The sequence below is a fragment of the Pteropus alecto genome, unplaced genomic scaffold (assembly GCF_000325575.1).
Source record: "Pteropus alecto unplaced genomic scaffold, ASM32557v1 scaffold125, whole genome shotgun sequence".
NCBI classification, from domain to species: Eukaryota; Metazoa; Chordata; class Mammalia; order Chiroptera; family Pteropodidae; genus Pteropus; species Pteropus alecto.
The window spans coordinates 8,587,922-8,598,767 of record NW_006436888.1 but is presented as its reverse complement, the minus strand read 5'-3'; positions in this window follow the sequence as shown (position 1 = coordinate 8,598,767).

Below are 10,846 nucleotides of genomic sequence, written 5' to 3'. Positions count from 1 at the left end.
CGCGTTTTGTGCGTGGCGTGCCGGCCGCCAGGGCCGGGGGGGCGGACGCGGAGGCCCCGCCGCCGTCACACGGCAGGAAGGCCTCCGGGAGCGAGCGTGGAGGTCTCGCCTTCTAAAAGCAGCCCCTAGAGGAAATCGGAGGCGGTTTCCCGTAAACGGGCGATCATGGCCGAGCTGTCGTGGCCTGTTCTGTAGGGTGCACGTGGGTGCACAAAACATGCCGGCCGCCAGGGCCGGGGGGGCGGACGCGGAGGCCCCGCCGCCGTCACACGGCAGGAAGGCCTCCGGGAGCGAGCGTGGAGGTCTCGCCTTCTAAAAGCAGCCCCTAGAGGAAATCGGAGGCGGTTTCCCGTAAACGGGCGATCATGGCCGAGCTGTCGTGGCCTGTTCTGTAGGGTGCACGTGGGTGCACAAAACAAGAAGTCAGGAGCCGGCAGGCCCAGCAAGTGCCAGAGCAGCAGCAGCAGCAGCAGCAGCTGCAGCAGCCCCACAAAGCTGCCCAGTTGGGCTGAAGCAAGGAACGGAGGTCTGTCTACACGACCAGCTGCAAACACTGCAGAGCTAGCCAGGGACCATGACAGCCCAGCCCGGATGTTGTTGTGTCCGGGGTTCTGTAAAGAGAAAATGGTGCTCCGGGGTTAACCACTCGTATATGATTGCCAACCGTTTATGAGGCTGCCCTGTTTTCAAGGGGGATGGTAATGGGGGTGGGGGGCGCCAATCCCTCGGCAAAAACACCACGAGTTATTTTTGCTATAGTGCCGATGGAGTTACACGGTCTCTCTCCTTACACAGCCTGACTTTCCATGTCAGTTTTTTTCTACTTTCTCTTCAAACTACTAAGCCATCTCTACCCTTCTCTCAGAGCTGTTCATACACCCTCCTCTTCTCTTTCTAACTCATTCCCTTCTGTTTTTGTTTCTACTTCTCAATTATTAAGCTCACTAATTCCTTCCAAGTTGCTAAATCCAGTAATCCGTGTCAGAAGTCATTTTACCTGACCTCTCAACAGCACTGAACAGACGTAATCCCTACTTTAAACGTTTACACCTTGCCTTGGGAGCCACCACCTGCTCCTGTTTTTCTGGCCACCTACTGAGCCTTCTCTGCTGGTTCTGCCTCACCTCCTTCCTCTTAGGACTTTGGAGGAGACCTGAGCAGTGCTTGGACTCTTGAGGTCTCATCCTGTCTCATAACTTTTAAGTCCCATCAATTCAGTAACTGCCACATGTCTGTGGCCCGGACTGCACCCCTGAATTCCAGATTCATATGTGCTCTTGCCACAGCTCACTCGGGTTATGTAATAGGCATCTGGCATCCACCGAGCCTTCTCATCTGAGGATGTTTGGATCCCTTCCAGTGCTCAAGCTAACCCAGGAGTCATCCTTGACCCCAGAATCTCCCACACCTCTCGCCAAACCCATAAGCAAATTCTGTCACCTTTACATTCAAAAGAAGTCTAGAATGTGGTCGCTTTCCGTGGCATTCAAGAATCTGCCTACACCTACCTCCCAAAGTCTGGCCTCAACTACCTCAGCCTCCCCCTCACCACTGAGTTCCAGCCTCTCTGCCATCCCTGATAATCCATGAATATACTGGGACCACTCTTCCCTGGGGACCCGTGTGGCCCACCCGTTCACGTTCTCAGTTCGTTACACTATCTAAAATTACAGTTCCCCAAACTTCCTGACCTCCTCCTTGTTTTTTCTCTTAGTACTTAATACCATTAAACAGATATTTTGCTCATCTATTTATTGAGTCTCCCTCAACTAGGATGTATGTTCCATGCGGGCGTGAGTATTTGACTGTTTTGTTCATTGCCGCATCCCAAGCTCCTAGAAGAGTCCTTCGCACATAATAGGTACTCGATAAATATTTTATGGATGATTGAATAGGGGTTTACAACAGCAATATATTTAACAACAGTATATCACGTTCGCACACTCTCTTTGGACTAGAAATAGTATCCAAAAATTGTCATTTTAAAAACAAACGTATTTAAATAATTTCATCCAATATTTGTGGAAAGATACTGAAGATACTGTTGATACTGGTAACCTTTTGGAAGAAGGGCTAGGAGTAAGGTCTTTACTTTTCACTTATATGTTTTTGTACTGTTATCTAACTACTCATCTAATATCTTTTCATGTCAATATGGAGTATCGGATATAAAGCAGCAGGGACTTATACACTGTTGGGAATATAAATTGGTGTAATCTCTGGAAAACAGATTTTAAAAAGTTACTAAAGTTGAAAATAGCCACACCCTTTACCCAGCAATTCCATTCCTAGGTCTACATCCTATATATTGAGTCTGAGCACCCCCACACACACTTCAAAGAGGGCTCATAGCAACGCTGTAATAACCACAAACTGGAAATAACTCAAGTGCCCATCAACAGTAGACTGGATCGATAGGTCGTAGTATACTCATCAATGGAGTGCCATGAAATAGCCTTGAAAAACAATGAAATTTATTTACACACATCAAGGGAGAATTAACAACGTAGAGGAAAAGAGATCCAGAAGGATGTATAGTATCAAACCGTGAACAGAAAGATCTACCCTGCATTTGTGCCATTATCAAAAAGACACCGGATAACAAATACGGGCGAGGATGTGGAGATAAGGGGACCCCGGTGCATTGTTGGTAGGAATATAAGTGGGTACAGCCCCTGTGAAAAACAGCATGGAGGTTCCTCAAGAAATTACAAATAGAATTACTATATACGACCCAGCCATCTCACTTCTGGGTGTATATCTGAAGGAAACAAAACCGTTATCAAAGATATCTGCACTCCTGTGTTCATTGAAGCATTATTCACAATAGCCAATATATGGAAACAACCTGTGTCCAATGAATGGATCAAGAATATTTGAGATATGCAGTCAGCTCTCTGTATCCATGGGTTCCTCATCCGTGGATATGGAAGGCTAAGGGACTTGAGCATCTTCAGATTTTGGTATCTTTAGGGGTTCCTGAAACCATTCCCTTGCAGATACAGAGGGATGACCGTATGTGTACATACATGGAATGGAATATTATTCAGCTTTAAAAGGAAGGAAATTCTGTCATTTGAGGCAACATGGATGGACCCAGAAGGCATCACACCAAGTGAAATAAGCCAGACAGAGAAAGATAAATAATGCATGGTGTTCCTTATACAGTATGTGGAATCTGAAAAAAAATAAATCGAACTCATAGAAACAGTAAGAAAGTGGTTGCCGGGACTAGAGGGTGGGGAGAATAGAGGAGGTTGATAAAAGAGTACATACCTTCAGCTCTAAGGTGAGTAAGGTCTGAGGATCTAACGCAAAACATAGTGGCTACAGTTGATAACACAGTGTTGCGTAATTGAAGATTCCTAAGAATAAATCATTAGGAAAACATAAGTAAGTGGTAAAGCTATAAAGAAAAACAAGGAAATGACTGTCACGAAAGTCAAGATCGTGGTTCTCTCTCGATGAGAGAGAGGGTTGTCATCAGGGTGAGTCACACAGGATAGGGAGAATAGGACTCAGTTTTTGTCTCTTGACCTGAGTGATGGTGTACAGGTTTATAATCGGTTTTTAATTGCACACATGTGTATTATGCATTTTCTAGCCGTTATAAGTCATGACTTTAAAAACTAATATATCTGGGAAGTGAGATTACGGACCTTTTTTTCTTTATATTTTTAGGGAAGGAGTGAGCCTAGTGGTTATGGGCGGGGACTATGTAGTCAGATCTATACACTCATATTTTATATTCAGTATTTATTACTTAGACAAGTCACCTACCCACTCTGCCTAAGTTACTTCGTCAGCACTGTAATCACAGTGGTGAGATAGGATAGATTAGGAATGAGAAGCAACAAGCATTCGAAAATATTAACTATTACTATAATTAACTCCATTAAACATATATTTTTTTAAACTGAAAATCAGGTTCTTGTGTATGTTCGAATTTATAACTCAGAACTATGAAAGAGAAGGGGCGTGATGATCGCAAGGCTCATGCCCCCAAACTCCCCATATTTACCCATGCCCTGTCGTCTGACCCATATCTGGGCAAGGCGTGAGACAGAGGCAGGGCAGCAGGCTCGCTGTGGATCCCAGGGAAGATGCTTACAGCTCCGAGTGCCACTGCTTGTCACTTCCTTTGCGTGGGCGAGCAAGGGCTCTGAGTAAACAGAGGGACCTTCCAGCAAGCCTGTGTCCAAAAGTCACCTTAAGGTCACCCCTTGGAGAGATTGGATAGGCGGGCAGAGTCAAGAGGCCTTCTGAGAGGGACATGGAGAGTAACTGCAGATAGAGGGGTTGCCAATCAGAGAGAGAGGCAGCACGATATTCAGTTCTGAGCAGGGGCACCTAGTCCTACCACATGAGCGCCCCGCCGGGCTGTATGGCCTTAAACGAGCTCTTCATACATCTGTGCCTTGCTTCTCATATTGGGAAGAATAGGGAGACAATAGTGTTTGCCCAGTTGGGTTACAAAGCACTTGGAACAGTGCCTGGCATGGAAGGAGGACAGTGTGAAGAAAAGCTTTGTGAACTAGCTCTTGGGCAAAGCCAAGCTGCTCTGAGGTCCGGAGGGCGTTCAGACCACCCTCGTTGGGCGCCCACGAGGAAGACTCCAAGTTCAAGCTGGGATTCCAGTTCTCCAGGGCCCCTTCATGTCCTCCTGGGCGTCAGGGATAGGACGCAGCCAGGAGAGGGGACCTGGCCCCTTTGCTCACACAGCCTGTTTCTTTTCATGCTAATAATATTTAGCCGTTTTACTAAAGATTTGTGTTTTCCTCGTAAGATTACACCTCTCATCCACTGAATTCGAGTAGATGAGACTCAGTATGTTTCCAGCAGGAAATTTATGTCAACACGGAATGGGACTCTCTGTTCCCAGGGGGACCCCCAACCTCTCGAGAAGAATGGGCCCCGTGACCTCATTTGTACCCTGCTCCTAACACCTTTCAAACCAAGCCGTGGGGTTCTGACCCCAGAATGAAGCACTCCGAGGAAACCTAAAACGAATAAACGGCCCATTTGAAAGCAGGACCACGCCAAGAACAAATGGGTCATTACGTGGGGGAGAAAAACGCCCTTGAGTTTAGAATAGGCACAGATTGATTTTCCAAAAGAAACATAGCAATCATCTCTTCGACTTTAAGTAGGTCAGACTTTGCATCTAAAATTACGGCCCTGTCCAGGTGCCAGCACGTCGATGGCTTAGTAGGGAGATCTTCTGGGCGCCCTGGCCTATGCCATTGCGGCTCTCCTCGCAGGCCCCAGGCACCCGGGCTCTGAGCCTGAAGCTCGCTGGCTCCACCTAGTGGCTGAGCGACTTCCTCGAGGTGCCTCCCTTCCCTCTGCTGGGCCCCAGCCTGGGCTCCACTCGCCCTGAGATCTTGATAAAAACCAGAATAAACTTCCCCTTGCTCAAACGTATACCAGGAACCCCGTGATGGCAACGAAAGCCAGAGTCATGTAATCCTACTTGTCTCACACGTCTGATAAAAAACTGGGAAATAATTATGTTTCTCAAGGGCCCTGGAGAACAGTGATGTTGGTTTTATGCAGGAGTAGTTGCTGTTGGAAGAACCCAAGGGCCTTTGTTTGCTAGAGACGCTTAAACTGAGCTGCACACGAATGTGTGGGCTGTGAGGGGCACTGCGCCCCGGCTCGCAGCCTCCCAGCCCCGCCGGGCAGAGCGGGCCCCTCAGCGCAGTGCCTGGAAGTCACCGCTCGGCAGAGACAAAGGGCCGCTTTGTGACCCAGCTCCTGCCTGGCGGAGATTTGGGTGAAGCCTCCGACAATCATCACTCAGGGCCGGCTGTCCGCAGGTCGGATTTTACACCAGTGTGCGTGTCCCTGAAGGGGACTCATGACTGGTCGTGGGGAGACTCACCACTTTGGTGACCAAGGTAATTAAGGCATCCCAAGCAGACCCCAGAGCCCTCCTGGCTATGCGGCCTCGAGTTAGTTCCTCGACCCCTCTGAGCTCTCGCATTTTTCTCCTTCGTTCTGTTAATATGGTAGATTACACAGATTGATTTTTTTTTTAATGTTAATAAAACCATGCATTTCTAATATAAACCCCACTTGGTCGTGATGTATTTTATAGATTGCTGTATTCGTCTGGGTGATATTAAGGATGTTTGCATCTGTGTTCATTTGTAGTTTTGTTTTCTTGTCATTTTTCTGCCTGGTTTCGGCATCAGGTTAATGTTGGCCTCATCAGATGAGTTAGTATAGAATTGATATTATTTCCTTTTTTTAAAAAATATTATTTCTTCCTTAAATATTTTATGTAAAATTACCGGTGAAACCATCTGAATCTCGAATTTTCTTTGTGAATTCAAGAAGATTTAACTTCTAAAGTTTATTTTCTAAGAGACATAGGAAATATAGGGTTATTCGAGTTTTCTATTTCTTTTTGAATCACTTTTGGTAATTCGTGTCTTTTGAGGAATTTGTCACTTCATTTAAAATTGTCCTTAATATTCCCTTAGGAGTCTTTCGAGTTCTGTGGCACCTGTAGTGGTTTCTCTATTGATTACTTGAAACTTGTCGCTTTTTTCTTGATTAGTCAAGCTTCATTTGTCGATTTTATTGATGACTTCAAGAAATCAGCTTTTCAAGAATTTTCTCTATTTTCTATTTTTTAGATTTCTGTGCCTATCTTTATCACCCCTTTCTTTCATGGACTAGGGGTTTATTTGGCTTCTTAAGGTAGAAGCTTAGATAGATCATTGATTTTAGACCTTACTTTAGACCTTAATCCTTTAAAGTTATAAATTGAGCTCCAAGCCACGTTTCAACTGTATCCCACAAGTTTCGATGTGATCTGTTTTCATCTCCATTGACTTCATTACACTTCCTAGTTTCCTTGTGATTTCATCTCTGACTTATGGGTTAAAAGTCTGTTGTTCGATTTCTAAGTATCTGGGGATTTTTCTAGATAGCTTTCCGGTGCTGGTTTTTAACTGAATTCTGTTGTAGTCAAAAAACACACTCTGTACATTTCCAATCCCTTTAAGTTTATTGAGACGCTCCTTTTATGGCCCAGCATACGGCCCGTCTTGGTGACTGCTGATGTCAGGTGCAAGGCTGTAGAAGAGTCAGTTAGGTCAAGTGTTTCGATAGTATTGTTCGAGTCTTCTGTAGCCTTACTGATTTTCGTTCTGCTTGTTTTATCGATTACTCTGATAAGAGTGTTGAAATCCCTAACTATAATAGTGGTTTTAACTATTTCTTTTAGCCGTCAGTTTTCGCTTTGTGTGTTTTAAAGCCCTGTTACTAAGCACATATACAGTTAGAATTTTTATGTCTTCTTGATGAAGTGATTCTTTTATCATTATGAAATGTCCCACTTTATCGTTGATAATATTTCATGTTCTGAAATCTATTTTGTCTGATGCTAATATGGCTACTCCAGCTTTCTTTTGATTAGTGTTGATAATATTTATCTTTGTATTAGTCAGAGGAACCAGTGGGAGATATATAGATATATATGGAGAAAGAGAAAGAGATTGATTTATTATGAGATTATGGGGAGCTGCCTCACATGATGAGGCGGAGAAGTCCCTTGATCTGCCATCTGTGAGCTGGACACCCAGGAAGGTCGGTGGTATCCATCTAAGTCTGAAGCATGAAAACCAGGGGTGTAAGTCCCTGTCCCACCCTGGGAAGGGCCGTCTACCTTGCCGAGTCTTCCGATTCAAATGCTGACCTTACTGGGGAACACCCTCACGCTCACCCCCAGAAATATTTAATCTAGGCATTCTGTGGCCAGTCAAGTTGACACTTGAAATTAACCATCGCCATCCTCCTCTGTCTTTTTATGTTAAGTTTCTGTCTCTGTATTTAACGTGTGTTTCTTCAGCAACACACACTGGGGTTACTTACCATGGCAAATGAGGATAGAGGAAAACTTCAAGAAATCAATTAAGGCTGTTCATTTTCCAAATCACGGGGTCCTCTCCAGGCGTATCTGATTTCCCCTCGCTCTTCCTCTGTATGGTGTTGGTGACCGAGGCTTCACCGTATGCCTTCTAATTGACTTTAGTTTCTTCTCCATTATCACCTTCGTCTCTAGTGAGACTCTCTCGGTCTCATTCCAGACCCTTCAGAGCTGCTCTAACCAAATCCAAATATTTGGAGGGGGAAAAAAAAAGCGAGGAAGGGGGTCCCACAGAAGAAAAGAAATAAAGTGTGCTTCTCGTGGAACCGCACACAGTAGCAGGGTCTTGCATTTTTATGTCGTCTGGCAATATTCACCTTTTTCTTGGAGCGTTTAGGCTATTTATTCCTAATGAGATTATCAATGTGCTTGGGTTTAAGTCTATCATTTGCTGTTTGTTTTTCTGTTTGTTCCATCTGTCCTTTGCTCTTTTTGTCCCTCCTCCCCTGCCCTGTTTTGGATTTTTTTTTTAAGTATATAATTCTTTATCGTCTCCACATTTTGTCTTCTTCACTAGACCTATACTATGGCAGCAGTTCCCAGGTCCTCCCGTGGACCGCGGGAGGTCCCTAAGACCCTTCCAGGAGACCCGCGAGCTAAAAACTGTTTTATAATTATACCGAAATGTTATTTGCTTTTTTTTCCATTCTCGTTCTTTCACAAATATGCAGCGTTTTCCCAGAGGCTACTCGATGCGTGATGATATCATGAAATGAAATGAGTCACCATTTGGGAGATCTGCATAACACAGGGAACCAATATTGTTCAGATAACTAAAACGTGTCGTTACATAATCACGCACAGGTAAAAGATTTATGCAAAACGCCAGCTAGATCAATGGAGTGTAACGTAAGGGAACGTGAAAAAATAGTACATCTGCATTCGGTTGACCTTTAAGACACTAACACTTGTTGGGTTTGGTGTGGTATTAAAGAAAAACATGCACGACTTTCTGAAAAGACTATTAAAATGCTCCTCCCTTTTCCGGCTATATTTTTATATGAGGCCAGGTTTTCGTGGCATATTTCAGCCTTGTCACAGTGCAGAAGTGGATAGAAGGCCCCCGCTGTCCTTTATTAGCACAGGTAGCAAGTAAGTAGGCTAATAACTAGAGTTATTGTCTAGCCTGGCTGGGGCATGCTGAGCCTGATATTGGGGGCAGGGGCCATGCCCCAGAGGAGATGCAAGTTCTAGAGAGAGCACGTGAGGTTGGATTCTGAGGGCACTGAGTCAAAGAGGATGGAAAAATAGAGCTGGCCAAGGCAGAGTGTATTGCTTTGGGAGCATCGTCCAGGATACTGGATGGACTGCCCTGGCGTCGAGAGGGTGCCGTTGTGCTGCTGAGATGACTCCGGTCGTGTGGGCAAGGTGACAGCTCACACCAAGTGAGGCCGGCTGTGCGTAAGAGGCTCAGAGAAGGAGCCATGCTATGATGGACGTGCTTTACAAGGCTGGAAAAACTAGCAAATGAGTAGGTTTCTTGGGAGGACACCATTTAGCAAGTGAGTAAGGAAGGGCTAGAGCGGAGTGGTAGCCGACAGTAGGAGATGCCATTAAGGTACCAGGATCCTGTCATCCTGGGATGATGGACTCCAAACTGTCAGAGACCCAGTGGCAGTGCCTAACTGTCACAAGCCAGGAGATCAGAATTATTCTAACGAGTGGCAAAGACAGGGTGGAAGCCAGGGAGGCCTGACCCACAAAGGGTAATGGACATGACTAAAAGAGCCTGGCATCCAGAAGGGTAAAATAGATGGGCAGCCAGTCAGGGCACTGCTTGGTCTGCCCAATGAAAGGAAACAGGATGGACCATCAGAGACTGGGGCAGTGACCTCAATAAAACATAACCATCCCTTCCTTGCTCACCTTCCCTACCTTAGACAGGTTTCGGGTCCAGAATCCACGACTTGGAGTACAGGTATATAGTAATGGCTTCCCTTGGCCTTCCCCAAAGGCATCTGTGATGCTTGTTTGGATAACTGTACCCCAGGAGAGGTGGAACGTGCAAACGTTTCTAGGAATATCAGACCTAGGGTCCAAGTTCACAGCCTCCTTAGAGATCCTAAGTGTCACCACATGTCCCCCTTTGAATGGGGACATGGTAGAGGCCAGGTGACAAATAAGTCCAGGTCCTGTCTGGCTCTCGATGGGTCCACTGGGCGTGTGGACACTGTGGTCATTTTTCTGGTGCCTAAATGTATAACTGGAATATAGAGACTTGATATTTGACACAACCCACCTGTGGCCTGTGGGGTGAGAGCGGTCACAGCGGGGAAGGTCAAGTGTAAACCTCCTGGAGTTCAGCATCTGACCTACGGGGACCAGCTTGACAACATGGGGATTCTAAGAACATAGAATGGTGAGGTCGCATGAGAAATTTTCACTCTAGGTTTGTTTGCATGGCTCCGACGCCATCAGAGAGCCCCGAGGCTTTCTGTACCTGGGCTAACCTTGACAGTTATACTGCTGAGGCTGGGAGAATGAAGGACTCAGTGAAATTAAAGAGAAAACAAAGATGTATAAAACCAGATACAAGAAAAATGAGTGACGCATAGCGGGAAAATCGACGTCTCTTAATTTAATACTTTCCCATGCCACGCTTCATTTGGGAGCAAAGCATTGCCCCACGTCTGTCATCGCATATAATTTTTTAAAAATAAGTGTTAATTTTGGCATGGAAGGATGATAAGCCACCATCAAATTAAAGTATGTATATGCATAAGTTGCTAAAGTTATATTACATGACTAACACATTGTTTTGTTGGAAAGTGTAAACTTTGAAACGGCCCTTCACCAAGACAGTAAGTCTAAGCAATCTGGATCCCCAGAGCGGTTAAAGGTGGGTGCTGCCCTTACAGGACCTGAAGGCGCATCGCAGCTTCCTCTAACTGACAGTCTAGTTCCTGC